The following is a 19,905-nucleotide window of genomic DNA, read 5'->3' as shown; positions in this document are numbered from 1 at the left end:
GTACTGTGCCTAATTTCGCTCTTCACAGCGCTGCCAGGGGCTTTAAAATTGTCATAAACACTCAGTGCTCTGTCATTCCGCCTGCCCGCCCCGGTCCGACTCGGTAACCAATACCGTTGAGCGGAGGGCGGGGCAGGTACGAGCCTGAGCATTACACTTCCTGCTCCCTGCTGTTGACTCGAGCGGTTAGCGCTCTAGCCTTTAGGGCACAGGGGCTACTTAGGCGGCGAGGAGGCGAGGCGTCCCGCGGTAAGGCTGACAGTGGCAGTGTTGGCCGACCCCGCTTCTGACTCCAGGTATAATCACCGCTCGCTGCATGTACACTCTGCTTGGGATGTGGGTTGGTGAAGCCACACTGACAGCATTTTAAAAAACGGATTTTAATTGAATAGCAAATTTAAATCTCTATGTGTGTTATGATTGAGAACTAATTGTGACACATACCTGTGTTGTACTGTGCCTAATTTCGCTCTTCACAGCGCTGCCAGGGGCTTTAAAATTGTCATAAACACTCAGTGCTCTGTCATTCCGCCTGCCCGCCCCGGTCCGACTCGGTAACCAATACCGTTGAGCGGAGGGCGGGGCAGGTACGAGCCTGAGCATTACACTTCCTGCTCCCTGCTGTTGACTCGAGCGGTTAGCGCTCTAGCCTTTAGGGCACAGGGGCTACTTAGCCACTCGTCGGTCAAAGCGCGCAGCGGTTGCGCGCAGGGGGGCGCCTTCAGACGCGCCGAAGACAAGCCAAAGACCTGCCCGTCTGCGCCCGTCCGAGCCAGAACGGGCCAGGGGCCATGGCTGATCCTGGTCTGTTATTACATAATCTTCCAAGACATATAACATACTCCCCCAAGACACTGCGCTGCCTAAAGAACTTACGACCATTAGGCGCTGCCTGCATGTGCCAGATACAGGTAGAAGGCCCATTTTCATGTCGGATTTGTCAATCCCAATTTTCTACTGAAGGGACTAGGCCTATTAATATGTATAACCCTTGTATCAGGGCAACTATGCCTATGCCAGTTATTAATACCCCTTCGCCGGGGAGGAAAAATATCCTGTGTAATGTCAGATCCCTTTCTAAGCATACCACTGAAGTTTGGGATATGATATCTTCTTACCAACCGGAAGTGTGTTATCTGACAGAAACGTGGCTTAAACCACATTGCACCCCGGATATAACTCTCGCTATCCCTTGCAGCTATAAAATACTGAGATTGGACCGCCCGATCAAAATTGGTGGTGGAATCGCGGTGATTTACAAAGAAGATCTGAGAGTCACTATTTTAGAGGAACTTAGTTCCGCGGAAATCGAAATAATGATTTTTAAAATTCAGGTATCTCCTAAAGGACACTATAGAGGCGCCTTAGTTTATAGGCCCCCAGGTCCTTACAGGAATTTTACTAATATTTTACTCGAACTATTGGCTCCTTACATCATTAATGACAAGGAGTTCATTTTAGTTGGTGATTTTAACGTTCACGCTGAAATTCCAGATTGTAATGAGGCGCAAACACTATTAACAGATCTATCCTCTCTGGGTCTATTATTGAGAAATAGTGGACCTACTCATCGAGCAGGCCACACTTTGGATTTAGTGTTCGCTAATGTCCAGCTTGCATCATGCCCACCCGCCACTCAGGTGACCTGGACTGACCACTTCATTGTGGAATTTACCACCCCTCTTCAGGCACCCAATCTGTCCCACTCTAACACCCTACCCGGTACCCGGAGACAGTGGCATAAAGTTACCCCTTCTACTTTTAGAGAGTAATTCATCCCTCCTAGTTTTCTACCTTCGGACAATATTGATACTGCCCTTGCTAAATTCGAAGGAGAAACTAGGAAAGTCATCGACAAAATTGCTCCTGTAAAGACTTTTAAATCTAAGCCTGGGAAAAAACATGAAGTTTGGTTTTCTGATCACTTGAGAACCTTGAAACAAGGGGCTAGAAAATTGGAAAAGAGATGGAGAACCTCGCATCTTGTGGAGGATAAGGAAAAATATTGGTGTGCTCTATCTTCATATCACAAAGAAATCCGTGGTGCTAGGAAATCTTACATTGCATCCCAAATACAAGAGGCCGGAAACTCTCCAAGAGTTCTCTTTCAGATCTTACAGACTTTTGTCAAACCTCAAGCTTGCGAAGCCCCTGATATGACTTCTCAACAACTGTGTGAAGACACTTCATGTTTCTTCACCAATAAGATCAACACAATTTATGAAAAAATTATCTTGACCAACCAAGCCTCATTGACCACTACAGAATCTCCCCTTGATCCTGTAGAATGCACACCTGCTACACATTCCCTGGATGTCTTTCCCCCGATATCCTTGAAAGGAACATCGGATCTTTTAAAACAAATTAAAAGCGGTAGTCCTGAGGATACTATACCTGCCAAACTAATGCCCACACTTAATGAACTTCTATGTCCAACGATCTGTGAACTGGTAAATATTTCACTCATCTCAGGTGCTGTCCCCAAAAATTGGAAAAGGGCGCTTGTCAGACCCATAAGGAAGAATACTGCCCTATTGTGGTCTGACCTGACGAATCTTAGGCCCATTTCCCTGTTACCTTTTGTGGGAAAAATTATAGAGAAACATGTTAACCACCACCTATCAGCACATGTGGAATTGGTAAAAGCCCTGGATGAATCCCAATCGGGTTTCCGCCCCAAGTACAGTACAGAATCCACTCTCTTGTCTGTTACTGATGATCTCCATGCCTACCAGGACAAGGGCCTTTCAGTCATCCTGGTGCTATTAGATCTATCAGCAGCGTTCGACACCGTGTCTCATACCATCCTGACGCAACGGTTGTCGAACGCTGGCATCCAGAACAAGGCTCTTGACTGGCTAAAGAGTTTTCTGACCGGCCGCACCCAGAGAGTCACCATGGGTGCATACCGCTCAGTGGAAACAGAGATATCTAAAGGGGTGCCACAGGGCTCATGCTTGAGCCCTACTCTCTTTAATATCTATGTGGCACCCCTGGCAGGAGTTTTGCGTAGATATGGCTTTATTCCCATATCTTACGCTGACGACACACAGCTCCTGTTCCCCTTCAAAACTCTCACCACTGAGGTCAGAAACTCCTTTTTGACAGGCATGAAAGAGGTGGCAAAATGGATGGCTACAAACTACCTCCAATGCAATGTCACCAAGACTGAGATCATGCTATTTGGAGACGCGAAAATACTCTGGACACCCGAATGGTGGCCGTCGGAGCTTGGAGCAGTCCCTGAACCTAAACAGGTTGTGAAGAATCTGGGAGTCAGACTCGATCATGACCTGTCATTTAAACAGCACACCAATTACATATCAGGGATCTGCTTCCACACCATTGGACTTCTCCGTAAGGTCTTCCCGCTCTTACCCGACGCAGTAAGGAAAACGCTTGTTCAAGCGTTGATCCTCAGTCGGATTGACTACTGTAACGGTTTACTTTTATCAGCCAATGAGGGTGTGTTGGATAAGCTGCAGGTGATCCAGAACACGGCGGCTCGCCTAGTTCTGAATGCCCCTCCGAGAACTGCTTCTAAACCTCTTCTGAACCGCCTACACTGGCTTCCAATACGACAGAGGGTCAAATTTAAAATATGTTGTTTGATCCACAAATGCCTAAACTCAGAGGGACCTATTTATCTGGAACGGAAATGTATTCCTTATGCTCCAGTACGGTCTCTTAGATCTAGTAGTAATCTCCTTCTGGTGGTCCCCCACATAAAAAAAGTAAGACATGGAGGCAGAGCCTTGTCTGTTACTGGCCCTAAGTTGTGGAACAAGTTACCTTTGGCATTAAGGCAATGTAAAGAACATCTGACTTTCCGCAAACTTTTAAAAACAGCTCTTTTTAAAAATGAAGTCTAACTCATCCCCTCACTGTTAATATGCTGCTGATCCCTGGTCAAAAGCGCAGAGATACTCCTGTAGGAGTGATTCTAGCGCTATATAAACTTATAAATAAATAAATAAATAAATAAATGTTAGGTTCTCAAGAAAGGCATTTATGATATTAAGCAAGAATTCCAGCAGTTGGAGTTTGGGATTTTGGGCATTGAAAGCTTTTCAAATGCTGAAGATGTTTTTGCATGAAGAAGTTGGTCATTATAAAGCAGTTGCCTTTAGAAACCTTACATTTTTTATTTAGTTGTACCATGCCTTTTCTGAGCATATTGATGAGTTGTTATGGTCTGCTTTACCATGGGTATTTGAGTGCTGAAGAAGGAGTCTTTACTTTGTAAATGTTTTTCTTGTATGATCTCCTTCCTTGTTTGAGGATGCAGAAAGTTATAGGGTAGAGTTGTCCTTTTCCATTTCATTTCATTTTTCTAGTTATGTAACTCCTCAATCTTCCATTGTGCTTAACACTTAGGGGCCAATTATGGTACGGCCCATAAAGGCTCTGATCTTTGGTCGCAGCCTTTAGGGCCACATCGTAATCAGCCGGTCTGTTTACTTTCTGATCACCTCATTATGTAGGAGACAGTCTGAAAGTAAACCTGCCAGTCATTACGGGTGGCTTCTGATGGGCTTGGAGAGCTGACCTGCCAGTCTGGAGCCAGCTAGTAATCTCAAGGGCGGGCGATTCCGCCCTTGAGATTACTATCACAGTTTCCGACATGGTTTTCATGCTGCCCTGCCCGACAGGGAAACCATGTCAGAAAGCTTGTTTGGGGGCCCCAAACAGGGCCCACTTTGGTGCACAGCCTCTGGTTGGAGGCTGAATGGTGGAGTTCTGGACTTTTTTGGTTCCGTCCAGAGGTGTCAGGGTACAACACCCGAAGACCCCGGAGTTCCACCTGCCTTGGTGCACAAATGAACAGAAACACGGGCTTCTCGATGGTGGCGTCAAAGACCAAAGGTTTATTACTGCAGGGACACAGAAGTCACAGAATCTACACACGGGCAGAATCTAGGAGACTGTTCGATTTGTACAAAGTGGGTTGCTCCTTATATACTAAAAATTGTGCTCTAGGCAAATATTTCACATGCCGGTACATTCCCAAACCTTTGTGTCTCTAAACAATAAATATTTGGCGTTACACAGGAACTGTCGATAATATCTGATACCAAACATCACGAAGAGGGGTTCCCACCAGTCCATCACAATCCCTTGTCAATATTGTATTCAAGACCCGGACCGCCTTATCGTAAAGTTCGTTACCTCCCCCTAATAAAGGCCCAGAAGGAAAGGAGCAGAGCCAGGTGCAGAAGATAGAAAAGCGGGATAAGAGATGTTTGTGGGTTGTAAATGGGCAAGGCTACCGGCTTCGGCCGCCTAATCATGATCAGGTACAATGGACACGAAGACCAGTTTGGCAGGACTGGCCTCGGGCAGAGGAGGCAGCCTTTGTCGAGTCATGCAGCTACAGCGTGATCTGGTTTAAGGTGCACGTGTCACGTAAGAGGTGAATCTCTGGCTAAGGCTACGTGTCTTTAATCAAAGTGAAGTGAATGAAATGATCAGAGGCTATTGCATATGTGAGGGCAAGGAAACACAAAATGGCGGCCACGATCTAAGATGGATGCCGTGTGTATATCAGAAATGTGTCAGTGGAAGGAGTGCTCTTGCTCGTAGCGTAGCGAAAACACTAGGATATACTAAATGGATCATTTGCGGTTCACTGATACCATTTTTATGTATTTCCGACAAACTTAAAAACACGGGTTCAAGTCGTCACGGAACCGTCACGGAACCTCAGACCCTCCTTTTGCCCTTACATAGGCAATTACTCAGTCTATGTCAGAATCTAGTTCTATGCTCATCAGGTCAGTGACATGTTGTTGTATCATCATCCTTTCTCGTGTCTTTTCTCCAAATGCAGGTGGTTTTCTGAGACAAGTTGCAGCACAAAGACTACACAGAGCAGGACCACACTGGATAATCAGACAACATGAGAATAGTAATATTAAGATGACACCAATGACCATTAGAACCTTCCATCCCCACGCTGAGATCAGAGTCCAAAACCACTCCATGAAGGACCAGTTTCCCTTGTCTACATGTATGGAGTCCGAAATCTTGTGCAACTTAGAGATCGCCTCGTAAACTGTTGGAGCATTATTAGGAATAAAGACACAGCAGCTCGATTGGATCATTCTGCATACCCCACCTCGATCTGCAAGTATAACATCTAGAACCATACGGTTCTGCAATGTCATGAGCCTATCCGCCTGAAGCTCAGCTGTCAGATTGCTAAGGGCACCAGCAGTTTCGGTAATAGTAGATTCAACTACCCGTGTTAGCTGACGTATGTTTCTACTATTGGCCATAGGCCCCCAGAACGGAAGGAAGCCTTTGAAGAAGTCTCCAGCTTCCTGACCAGCGGTATCTTCCTTGCTGAAGACACCTCTCGCTACTCTTGTTCTGTGGTAATCAGGTGAAGCAGTGTATGTCGGAGGCAATAATCGAGCAATATAACATGATCCTGAGAAGTCGGCAGGCAACCATGTATAAGCTCTGTCTCGACAGATGAAGTAGGTACCCCTGGCAGTAAGGAAGGCAGGGGAAGAGTTAGCCGGAAACACATAAGTCTCTACGCACTCACTCCTCCCTAGCTGAGCTCTCGGATTTCTCCCATTACCTTGCAAACAGACCTGACCTCGGTGAGGTACGACCCAGATTGGAGTTGAGCTTTTACGCTTGCTTTCTCCTAAACTAAGGCGATACTCTGAAGTATTCCAACTTAAATATACTCGCAATTCGTCTCTAGGGTAAGATGGAGTATTATTGACGTCTTTGATCATGTCAATAATTCCCTGGACTAAAGCTTTGTTAGCAGAGTTATATTTAGTGGAACGTGGTGGACGTGGAGGATAAGTTTCAAGGGCATAAGCAAAGATGGTTTGGAAGGCCTGAAATGATCCATTATAGCTGTAAGGCAAAACCAAATAGGGAATACCTTTATCCATAGTGTGAGGTATCAAGCCACACACCCAGCAGTCTGTAGTGTTAACTACCAGTTGGTGTTGATGCAAGAGCTGTACAAAAGTATTATTAATGAATTCTGAGCGTCGAGCTTGCTCATGTTCCGGAAACGAGTGAAAAGAGTGTATAGAAGAAACAGTAGAAATAGCTGGATCAAGGGGAGGCACTGTAGAAACTGGCACAAAAATCAAATTTATGCTAAAGACAATTCCACCCACCAATGTTGCTAAAACAATCAAAAATGTAATGGCACATTGCATCAAGAAACATTTGCTGTGAAGAATTCTATTAAGTCTGTTTCTGCGAACGTAAATCACATTCTTTCGTTGCAGCGCAGGAAGCTCCATCTTCTACAATCCGCTCGCGACCACTGATGATGTGTACGTAGATGAAAATGCCTCTATCAGCCCTGGGAGTTCCCAGAACCAACAGAAAGATCGACCTTGTGTCAGACCCCTGCAAATTCAAACTAGGCACACAGCCACGACCCTACGGTTACCCAGACGGCAAGGCAATTTATTAAAAACAATAAACAATAGCAAACTTCCTGGCTGAAAAGCAAAAAAAATCCAATGTATATAAATATCAAAATCACAATATGCAGTTGCCTGCTTTATTTGTCCTTTTTATGGCTTCTAAGGTTGTATTTCTGCTTCGCTGGTACTGTCTGATCGGAAAATAGTGTATCACTAGCAGCTGTTGCAGAGTTTACGTTCGCAGATGGCAAAGTTTCTTCTGATGCTGGAGACAAATGTTCAATGTTCAAAGTAGTCTTTTCAAGAGGAGAGTCACGTTTCAAAGTGTCAGAAATCAAATCGGCATCGCTGAAAGGGACAAATTTTGGAGTTATTTCAGATTCGGAGGCACCAATTCCCTTCTTCACCCAGTCGTCGTAGGGCAGCGGCAGTGGAACACGCTTTACGTGAGAAGCGTGGATCCAGTTCTTCCGGCCAGCAACACGTACAGCTGTCCTCGTTGCCAGTAGGATTTGGAAGGGGCCGATGTAGCGAGGCTGAAGATTCTTTGTCCTCGCGAAGTTCCGGACCACTATGAAGTCACCCGGTTTCAGTTGATGTCCTGGACTCTCCGGAGGTTTTGGTAGTGCATCAAAAACCTGTTGATGAATAAGACTTAATTTAGCAGTCAAGTCGTAAAGGTAGTCTATCAACATAGGATATTCAATGGAGCAAAATTGTTTAGGCCTTGGCACACCCCAGACATTTGCCGGGCGGCCAAATACAATCTCATATGGAGAAAGCCCTATTCTAGAATGCACTGTTGCTCTCGTTGATAACAAGGCCAAAGGAAGTGCGTCTGGCCAAGCCAAACCTGTGGATGCTTGAATTTTGGCTATTTTAAGCTTGAGGGTGCCATTGTAACCCTCGACTAAACCAGCAGACTGGGGATGGTTCGCACTATGAAATTTTTGTTTCAATCCTAGACCAGCACACACACTCTGCATAACTTTCCCTATAAACTCACTTCCGTTATCTGACCATACAATCCGTGGCATTCCAAACCTAGGGAAAAATTCTTTGAGAAGAATTTTGGCAGTTGATAAAGCAGTGTTGTCCTTTAGTGGGTATGCTTCTATCCACCTGGAAAAAGCACAAACTACCACCAGGACGTATTTTAAATTGTTGCAGCGTTCCATGTGAATGAAGTCTAACTGTATTACTTCAAAGGGGCAGGAAGGAGGAGCAAAATGACCAGCTGGAGTTGGAGTTCCCTTGCCAGGATTATGCATCAAGCACACCATACAATTTTTCACCACTCTCTCTGCACACTTACTGATTCCCTCATTCTTCCAGACCGGAGCTAACATCTTACATATCCCTTTAGAACTTATATGCGCTACTCCATGCGCCATCGTCACTACTGCAAGCACATATGCATCAGGCAACATCCAACGCTGCTGTTCTGTCAAATCGATCCAACATCCATTCGAGTCCAATTTGCCCGTACTTTCTCTCCATACGCGTTTCTCTTCCTCAGTCGCTTCTTTCTGAATCTCTTTCACACTTTCCATAGTGTCCTCACACATTCCAGACTCAGCAATCCATCTTGCAGACGTAGCAACGTACATTCTACTCATCATGTCTCTAGCTGTCTGTTTAGCGGTTTCATCAGCAAAGGCATTTCCCCGACCAACATCATCCGTGATTGCTTTATGAGCACTGCACTTCACAATCGCAACTTCAGTCGGCAAGGTTAGAGATTCTAACAAGTCGTTAACTAGCTGACCATGTTGAATCTTAGTCCCATGGGACGTAATGAAACCCCTTTCTCTCCACAACCGGCCAAAACTATGGGCCACGCCAAATGCGTACTGACTATCTGTAAACACATTCACTCTCTTTCCCTCAGCTAAAACACACGCTCTCGTAAGAGCTATTAACTCTGCAGCTTGGGCAGAATTCTGACTCACTCTTGCAGTCTCCACAATCGTCTTCAAAGTCGTTACTGCGTAGGCAGCAGTCACATCACCATTCTCCAATTTAAAACATGACCCGTCCACATACAGCGTACCATCCGGGTCGGATAGAGGAGTATCTCTCAAGTCGATACGACCTTTTGTCTCTTCCTCCGTTTTGAAATAACAGTCATGTGGCTCAGAATCACTCGACTCTTGATCAGTCGGCAACAATGTTGCTGGGTTCAATACATTGCATCTTTTGATCTGAATATGACTCGCTAATAACGTCAGCTCGTAACCAGATAATCTCGCACTAGTAAGGTGTTGTGTCTTCGTTCGGTTCATGAGTGTGTCCACTGCATGAGGAACCATGACCACTAGCATATTGTTCATCACCAAACCAGCAGATTGTCGAATGGAAGCTGCAGCTGCCGCTGTAGCCCTCAAACAACTAGGCAATGCTCTAGCTACCGGATCTAATGTTGATGAAAAATACGCACAAGGGCGTTGTTTATCACCAAACTTCTGTGTCAAGACACTCAACGCGCAACCTTCTCTTTCGTGAACGTAGAGCGTGAATGGCTTACTGTAATCAGGTGTGCCCAATACAGGAGCTGAACACAAAGCTTTTCGTAATTCAGCAAAACTCTTTTGACATTCATCAGACCATGGCACCGGACTCGGAACATTTTTCCCAGTCAAAGCTACCAACGGTTTTGCTAAAAGTGAAAAATTTGGAATCCACTGCCTACAGTAGGAGGTAATACCTAGAAAGGCACGTACTTCCCTCTGTGTGCGTGGAACACTCATCTGCGTAATTGCTTTTATTCTTTCTGGGGTCAACTTCCTTCCCTCCTTTGACAAGAGGTGACCTAGGTAGGTTACTTCTTGGCAGCAATATTGCATTTTGGAAGGTGACACCTTATGATTCAAATTAGACAAATGATGCAATAGTGAAATTGTAGCTGCCTTGCAAGTTTCCTTGTCATCGGCAGCCACCAAAAGATCGTCTACGTACTGTACTAGGGCAGAGCCTGGAGGAAGGACAAAAGAATCTAACTGGCTTTTTAAAGCTTGACTGTAAATAGATGGACTTTCACAGTAGCCTTGTGGAGCGCGTTTAAATCTGAAACTGCGACCTCCTAAACAGAAGCCAAAAATATCTCTGCTTTCCTCGGCTATCGGAATGCTGAAAAAGGCATTCTTCAAGTCGATGACTGAGAACCATGTAGCTGTAGCAGGAATCAATGTTAACAAAGCAGTAATGTCTGGCACTACAGGAAACTGCGGAATTACAATCTTATTAACTTCTCTAAGGTCTATGACAAACCTATAAACTGGAGGCTTTGTAGGATCTGTTCGCTTCAGAATCGGTAAGACAGGACTGTTACAGACATTTCCTCGCGTTTCTTCAACCACATCTTTCTTAATCAAATCTTGCACAATCAATAAGAGTGCATGTTCACCTTCACTCGATATTTTATACTGGGGAATTCTTGGAAATTTTACATTCGCTTTCAAAGTTACTACATACGGTGGAATTTCTAGTAGACCTACATCATTGGGACCAGTCGCCCAAAGAGAATCAGGGAGTGAACGTAGCTCCGGCGGGAGTTTGTCCATTGACAAGTACATCGGAGAGGTGAGTCTTTTACCCAAAGTAAGCTGTACTCCTTCCGGAGAACAGTACAATGTCGCATATAGTCGTTTTAACAAATCTAAACCAAGCAGATTTTCATTACAACCTGTCGTCAAAATTAAGGGTGCTTTCAATTGACACGGTCCAACAGAAATAGACAAAGGACCAGATATCGGGTTGTACACAGGGGCGCCTGAAAAACCTACGGAAACATTTGTTGAGCCAGACAAAGGTGCGCCAGGGAGTTTCGCATGCATGATAGAACTTTTCGCGGCACCAGTATCCAACAGAAACGGTTCGACTACACCTGATGTTGCTACTGCGACATAAGGCCCACTCTGATCCACTGGAACTGATACTACTCCCTCTCTCTGTCTATGGCTGTCCTAGTACCCATTTTGTTGAAATCCCTCTTCAACCTCACAATAATCCTCAACAAGATATTGCTGAGATCTATTCTGTTGAGCTGACTGTACATTTCGCTGATCAAAGTGATTAGAAGGACGATCATTAGTTTGTGGAGGCATAGCACCTCGTCCCCGACCTCTAGAATTCTGTGCAAAACCACCACGACCTCTCTGAGCTGCTGCCGCATTATTTTGCGCTAAAATCTGACAATCATTTTTATAGTGACCCTCTTTCTTACAGTACGCGCACTGATTCCACTGATATTGAGGCCTGGTCGAATTATAATCTGCCTTTTGATACGAATTCTGTTGCATATTAGTCTGATTCATGCGAGGCGGATACGCCTGCTGTAAAAGAACTTTAGTCTTTAAATCTTTCGTTTTCTTCTCTGATTTCTCCTTTTCCTCTTTATCCCTATTTTCATAGTACTGTGCAGTCGCAAGTATTTGCGCTGTCGTAGATACAGCCCACGCACTTTCTGAGTCTTTCAATTTATTGCATAATTCAGGTAACAAATTATGCACAAATTTATCGACAAACAATCTTTGTCCTCCTTCAGTGCTCATATCCTGACCACTATGGTCTACAAAAGTCTCTTCGAACCTCGTGAAGAAGTCGGAGACACTTTCGTCTTTCTTCTGCTTGCATGCGGATAATTTATCCCAATTAACACGCAATGCTGGCATCAGAGTCTTCATTAAATCTATTATTCTACCTGGCAGATTAGCGATCAAAGGTTCAGGTTTCGCACCACCTATTTGTTGATTATCTGCTGCAGTGATAGCTGCCCAATCACCACCTAAAGCAGCCTGATGATCCTCTCTACGAATTTTAGCCCACACTGGTTGTGGAACTACATTACCAAACAACATATCAATGTCGGCTAAGTTCATTATACAAGCCTCAACTGTCTGTGTTAATTCCTTGTAATATCCGGCTGGATTCTTACGTGGATCTGGCAAGGCCTGTTTCACTGCTAACACTTCTGCTCGCTTCCATGGAATATGTATCCATACTCTTTGGAACTGTGCTGGAGCAGCTACAACACCCGCAACCGCATCAGCTTGCACGGCTTCGCGCCAAATTGGAGGAACCTCCCTCATAGGATATTGGTGACTTAGCTTCATTTTACCTTTCTCTAAATCTCTCGGTGAACGAAGAGATGGATCAATCCTAAAACTCAAAATGAATTCCATCGCTTGCTTTATATTCTCACCCACTATCATTCCAGCAGCAAACTCTTTCTGTACTTTAATTAAATCTTCCAAATCTGATTCGACATCGTCTTCTTCTATTTCCTCACGTAACAACGAGCACATCTCATCAAAGACGTATCGTTGCGTTGGTTCTCCCCACTGCATAAATGTCTCTAACACATCTTTCGTACTATATCTTCTAACTTTTGTAATCCATCTGTGAGCTGTGGAGTCTAAAACTCCCCGTTCCTCAGTACTTGGAAGCTGACTCCGTCTCTGAACAGAGTCAGGAGTAGGAGTCTTAATCAAGGTTTTATATATAGGCGACAGCATATTAGTAACAGAATCAGTGATTCTTCGACGAACAGAAAGTGGAGTTAGTACACTCGCAGACATAGAGAATGCAGTAGAGGTAGGAATAGATGACGAAACAGTAGGAGTATCGAGGAAAATAGTTTGAGGACCAATAGGTACAGTGGTAGGTATAGGAGCGGGCAGTGCGGGAAGAGGAGGAGCTGTAGGAACATTTACATTCACCACAGGAGGTATAGGAACTTGATTCTGAGGAACAAGAACACCAGGTTGTCCAGCAACCGGCAATTGAACATTCGGGATCAGTGGAGCCGTAGCACCTTGTGCATACGGTGGAGGCGACCGTAACAGATAAGATAGCAGAGGATCGTTTTCAGAATCCTCCAGTATCTTAGCCATTTTCGATGGCAAGGCAGGATAGCACTTGTCAATCGCTAAGTTACGCTCTCTAATGGCTACATCTATGGCTTTCTCACACTCGTTAGCCTGCAACTGCTTAGTCGCTTGCTCTAGAGTTAACTCTTCTTGTTCTTTTTGCTCTTTCTTCAACCTTTTCATTTCTCTCTGTTTGGATTCTTTCCGCCAATAACGAAAAGAGTCAAACATTGCCGGCCGGGCTTTCTTCCTAAACAATTTCTCTTCTAAATTGTCGAGAATCTCTTGTTCAAAACTACCATGCAGTGGCCAACTAAGGACACCATCCTTCTTACAATAGCGGACCCATATCTCATTATAAGTTATAGGACCCACACCATACTTACAATATAAATCATAAAGGGGAGTCCCAATCGGAGGAACCAGACAAGAGTCCTCTAATTGTGAGTCACTGTTGCAACTAAAACAAGACAACATTTTCCGACTTACCATTTTCAGTCCGGAACACAAAACAAACAAACACGAAACAAATTTGTGCACTTGAACCAAGAACTTAGGCCTACCAAAAACGAACTGATGTATCGATACCCAAAACTGAACCAAATAGATTATCGTAACCAGAACAACTAGTGATAATCTTACGAAACCAAACCAAACCAAGAACCGATCAAGGATTTTTAACAATCCTCACAAAAGTAACCAGCTAGCTATCACTAAATACTTAACTGAGGCACTGAAGACGTCACCAAGGAGAAACCCGTCACGTTTCGCCGTACTAAGGACTGCACCACTTCGGGTCCAAGACAGGGCGACGGTCAAGGCAACGGCCCACTGCAGCCGTCCTGAACGGGAACCCTCGTGGAAGAGAACTTCAGGGCCACTTTTGCGATATGCCGGGATCGATGAAGTGGGGCGCCTCCCTCAGGAATCTTCACACGAAGCTTCTCGAACTCTTCAGGCTTTTGGACCGGTACCGAATGACGTCGCCCCACGTTGGGCGCCAATTGGAGTTCTGGACTTTTTTGGTTCCGTCCAGAGGTGTCAGGGTACAACACCCGAAGACCCCGGAGTTCCACCTGCCTTGGTGCACAAATGAACAGAAACACGGGCTTCTCGATGGTGGCGTCAAAGACCAAAGGTTTATTACTGCAGGGACACAGAAGTCACAGAATCTACACACGGGCAGAATCTAGGAGACTGTTCGATTTGTACAAAGTGGGTTGCTCCTTATATACTAAAAATTGTGCTCTAGGCAAATATTTCACATGCCGGTACATTCCCAAACCTTTGTGTCTCTAAACAATAAATATTTGGCGTTACACAGGAACTGTCGATAATATCTGATACCAAACATCACGAAGAGGGGTTCCCACCAGTCCATCACAATCCCTTGTCAATATTGTATTCAAGACCCGGACCGCCTTATCGTAAAGTTCGTTACCTCCCCCTAATAAAGGCCCAGAAGGAAAGGAGCAGAGCCAGGTGCAGAAGATAGAAAAGCGGGATAAGAGATGTTTGTGGGTTGTAAATGGGCAAGGCTACCGGCTTCGGCCGCCTAATCATGATCAGGTACAATGGACACGAAGACCAGTTTGGCAGGACTGGCCTCGGGCAGAGGAGGCAGCCTTTGTCGAGTCATGCAGCTACAGCGTGATCTGGTTTAAGGTGCACGTGTCACGTAAGAGGTGAATCTCTGGCTAAGGCTACGTGTCTTTAATCAAAGTGAAGTGAATGAAATGATCAGAGGCTATTGCATATGTGAGGGCAAGGAAACACAAAATGGCGGCCACGATCTAAGATGGATGCCGTGTGTATATCAGAAATGTGTCAGTGGAAGGAGTGCTCTTGCTCGTAGCGTAGCGAAAACACTAGGATATACTAAATGGATCATTTGCGGTTCACTGATACCATTTTTATGTATTTCCGACAAACTTAAAAACACGGGTTCAAGTCGTCACGGAACCGTCACGGAACCTCAATGGGGCACCTATGGTGCCCCCCCTGTTGATCCCTGCACCTTGTTGCAGGCAACTTGAGGTGCATGTTACGAGGTGCAGGGATGAACTGCACCTCCCTTTTCTCAATGGGAGCTGGCCGTAACACGAGCTCCCATCGAGAAAAGTGGAATGCAACCGAACAGTGTTCGGTCGCATTATAATATGCCGATTGTGACCGCCGACCGGGTGTCGGTCGGTCCCATGACCGAGTCGTTGTCAGGCAGAAGGAATTCCGCCCGCATCGAAATAACCCCCTTGGCATTATTTATTTTCTTTTCTAAATGGAGCAATAGTATCTATAGCAGAGGATAAGGTCTCATAGTATGAACCAATTATGGCAAATGTGCTACCTAACCTAGAATTCGCCAGAAGTACATCCTTATAAGTGAGGTAGATCAGTCCCTCACACTCATGGGCCTCAATATCACTATTCCAACTATACTATACATGTGTTGAAAGTAAAAGTCTTTGGGTGAGAAAACGGTATAAGAGGAGCACATGAGTATGAGATGGTGGTATTGGTGACTTTTAGGTCTTTTGGTTTATTCCATCACACAATAATTTCAATTAAAGGTTTCGCCATTAAATGTGCATGATAGGTAGACCAACTTTTTCATTGAATATATTGTATAAAACACAAAACTGGTAGCATTTCCACATAGTATAACGGTTTTTCACAATGCGCGCAGCTTCTTGAGTTATGTAGGTCTTCAAAAAATTTGTATTTCAAAAGAAGCTGCAGTCCCTGAATCATAGTCACAGAGGTAATTTTGCATGTGTAGATCTTGTAATTGTATAAATCTACACCTAAATCTCACTCATCAATCGAATTCACCATTTCTATGTGAGATGGTGAAGACTCCTACGTCTAGATTTATGACTAAAGTGTTACTGTTAGTAAGTTTTTAGCTGTTTATGGAGATCTCTGCCACGAGGTGTAGATTTCTCTATACAAAATTGATAGGGAATTTAAAGAAAATGTATTTAAAAATAAAAAATAGATAGTACTTATTTTTTATTTAAAATATTAAAACTTGTTTCCCTAACTCATATTCAATTAAAACTACAACAGTCACTTACAACTGCATCCTCAATGTAACATAATATTAAATGTTAACATAACTTGTTCAATATTGAATACAATGAAATTACATTAAATAAATGTTTGCTTTTTCTCACCCAGCACTTACAATATAATTTGTGTTAAATGTGTTATAGTCTAGGATGCGAGTTGTAGGTTATTTTATTTGTGATTTTTTTTTTAAAGAAATACTGTTAGAGATTTCTGTGGCTTCATATTTTTGCAGATTAATAATAGCACACAGAATGCGGTATTTCACTTGATTGCATACTGATATGTTTTAAAGACAAATTGCCTATGATGTGTAGAAGTGTGTGTCCCTGACCCTTGTACACCAGGTGTCAATTTGGACATAACAGCTATGTTTTCAGAAATAGATGTTTCCTCCCCTGCACAGTTCACTGTTATTTCTGCAGCACACAGTCAAGCAGAATCATGTTTGTTAGTTTCCATTGTCATTGTTCATGTTGTTCTCACTGAGTATTTCTGGGCAAGTCAAAAAACTGTAAATGCACTTCAAGGTCCTTCCACTAGCTAACTGTGCAATAGTCTTTTTAAATATCTTTATGATGTTTGTGTATCTAGTTCGTATCACCATCTCCTAATAAATCAATATTCATGTAGTGGGTTAGTGCTTAGGTGCTAAAGCAATTCGATTCTTAATGCAACTGTGCTTAGATTTGCTGAGAAGTAACACTTTTGATTATAACACAAGGAATCTGCAGTTTTAGTAATTTTACATGCAAAAATAATGTGTAAAACCCCTCACTTTTGAGGGCGGGCCAACTCCTTCCCCAGTGCGCCTGTCGGCCATTGGCCAATTCTCTGACCGCCTGAGTAGCCTAAGTTTGTTTTGTTTTTGTAATGACGATCAAGGCACAATGTTGTCATCACAACTTAAGTGAGCAGCCTGAGTTTTTATTTTATTTTTGCAATTACAATCAGCACCCAGAGCACACAGATGTCATTACATGTAAAGTTAAAGTAAAAGGAGCCGATGGGCTCATTTTGCTTTCACTGCATCATTGCTATGAGGGGAGTATCTCATACCCCAAGCACTAATACTCTTGGGAGAGGTATCATTTAAAAGAAAAGAATCTCCCATTTCCATTGATATCTCTGCCCATTGGATTGCTGCATGGGGATCGTCCCAAGAGAGCGATCCCCAAGCAGTGTTCCACCAACTAGACACCACGGAGTTGGGAAAGCAGTCCCTTAGGCAAGGGTTTGTGCTCTCCCCCCTGAAACGTTTGTCTTTTTGCCCTCCCCCCCCCCCCGGTGTACAGGAGTGAATTCCTCCAATCTGCCCCCTCCGGGGAAATGGAGACCCCACTATACACCATAGAAACATGTTAGGAAACAAATATAAGGGTGTGGGCTGCCCACCTTGGGCATGGGCATGGCCCCAACTCAAAAGCTCAGAGACAGTCTTTCTGCCAACCCTGGAGGGTGGATGGGGGCAATTACCCCAACTATTCCCCGAGCCGAGACCAGACATTAAAGAGAGTCTCCTTGAAATGGTTGATTTGATTTTGATTAATATGCAGGTAAATCGTACTATGAATACCTGCTTCTGTATCATTAGAAACTTGAAAAAAATGTCAGTGGCCATGGCCTTGCTCACATCCCGTTTAGACTACTCTAATGCACTTTATCCAAAACGCTAGAGCAAGTCTAATTCTGAACATTCCTAAACCTCTTTCTGTCAGAGATGGCCATCCATCCCTCTACTTGCTCCCAGTGTGGAAGCCAGTGATTTTTGAAGCTCTCAATCAATCAATCATGGAATTGTAAGCTCGCTACTCACCCGTGAGGGTCTCAACGCTCTGAGGAGTCCACAGATCTGTGTAGCCGAAGAGCCAGGTCTTGAGGGTCTTCCTGAAGGTGTTCAGGGAGGGGGTGCATCTGATATCTTCCGGTAGCTCCTTCCAGGTCTCGGCTGCAATGTGAGTGAAGGATCTTCCACCTGCTCTGACTCTGTGGATGCGCGGGGTGTCGGCCAGTGGGAGGTTGGAAGTTCAGAGGTTTTGTTTGGGTTCGTGGAAGTTGATTCTTTTGTTGAGGTATTTAGGTCCCTTGTTGTGTAGGCATTTGTAGGTGTTAGTTAGGATTTTTGAAGTGACTTTTTTCTCCACAGGGAGCCAGTGGAGATTTCGTAGGTGTTGACTGATATGTTTGTGTCGGGGGATGCCGAGGATGAGTCTAGCGGCGGTGTTCTGTATTGTCTGGAGTTTGCAGAGTAAGGACTTATTGATGCTGGCGTAGAGTGCATTTCCATAGTCCAGTCTGCTGGTGATGAGTGCGTGGGTGACTGTCTCCCTTGACTTAGGGGGGATCCACTTGACGGTCTTGCGGAGGATGCAGAGGGTGTTGAAGCAGCTGGAGGTGATGGCGTTGACCTGTCGCTTCATGGTGAGTGATGAGTCGAGTGCGGTGCTGAGGTTCTTGGCGTGGTCTTAGGGGGTAGGTGGGCTTCCGAGGGCTGTCGGCCACCTGGTGCTGTTCCATGCGGAAGGGGTGGTACCAAGGACGAGGACTTCTGTCTTCTTGGCGTTCAGCTTCAGGCAGCTGTTAGTCCTCCAGACTGCGATGTCTTGCATTGCTTTCTGGAGGTTGAGTTTGGCAGTGGTGGGGTCTTTGGTGAGGGAGAGGATGACCTGTGTGTCGTTGGCGTAGGATACAATGTTGAGGCTGTGTTGTCGGATGATGGCTGCAAGGGGGATCATGTAGAAGTTGAGAGGGTGGGGCTCAGGGGCAGAACCCTGTGGGACTCCGCCACAGGTGATTTTCATGGGGTAGGAGAGGAAGGGTGGGAGTCTGATCCTTTGGCTTCTTCTAGTGAGGAATGATCAGATCCAGTCCAGGGCTGTTCCTTGTATGCCTGCGTCATGTAGTCTGGCGACTAGTGTGAGGTGGGAGACAGTATCAAAGGCCGCTGATAGGTCGAGTAGGATGAGGGCTGTGGAGTGGCCTTGGTCCAGGAGGGTGCGGATGTTATCTGTGGTGGCGAGTAGGGCAGTCTCTGTGCTGTAGTGGCTTCAGAATCCGGATTGGGACGGGTCGAGGACGGTGTTCTCTTCAATGATTCGTATCAGTTTCCTGTTGACTGTTTTCTCTGCAACTTTGGCGGCGAAGGGGAGGAGCGAGATGGGCTGATAGTTTTTGAGGTGGGGGGTCAGCTGTGGGCTTCTTGAGCAGGGGTCTGATGTCTGCATGCTTCCAGTTGTCTGGGAAGGTACCTGTTTTAAAGGTGGTGTTGATGGTGTATCGTAGTTTGCACGCGATGGCTGCTGCAGCACTGTGGTAGATGTGAGGGGAGTAGGGGTTGGTTGGTGCCCCCGAGGAGATGCTTTTCATGGTCGAGGCGGTGTCTTCGGCTGTGATCGGGTCCAGTTGGAGATGGCGGGCTGACTGGTACTTCTGGGGGCATGGGGCCATCTGTGGCACCTGGTGGATGGTCGATGAGGTTTTTGATCTTGAGGTGGAAATAGGTTCCAAGCTTGTTGCAGAGGTCTTGGGATGGGGTGATGTCTGTGGCTTCGCTGCGT

This window comes from Lissotriton vulgaris, chromosome 2_1 (genome assembly GCF_964263255.1).
Source record: "Lissotriton vulgaris chromosome 2_1, aLisVul1.2, whole genome shotgun sequence".
In the NCBI taxonomy this organism is placed as follows: domain Eukaryota; kingdom Metazoa; phylum Chordata; class Amphibia; order Caudata; family Salamandridae; genus Lissotriton; species Lissotriton vulgaris.
Note: the sequence above shows the minus strand (reverse complement) of the source record.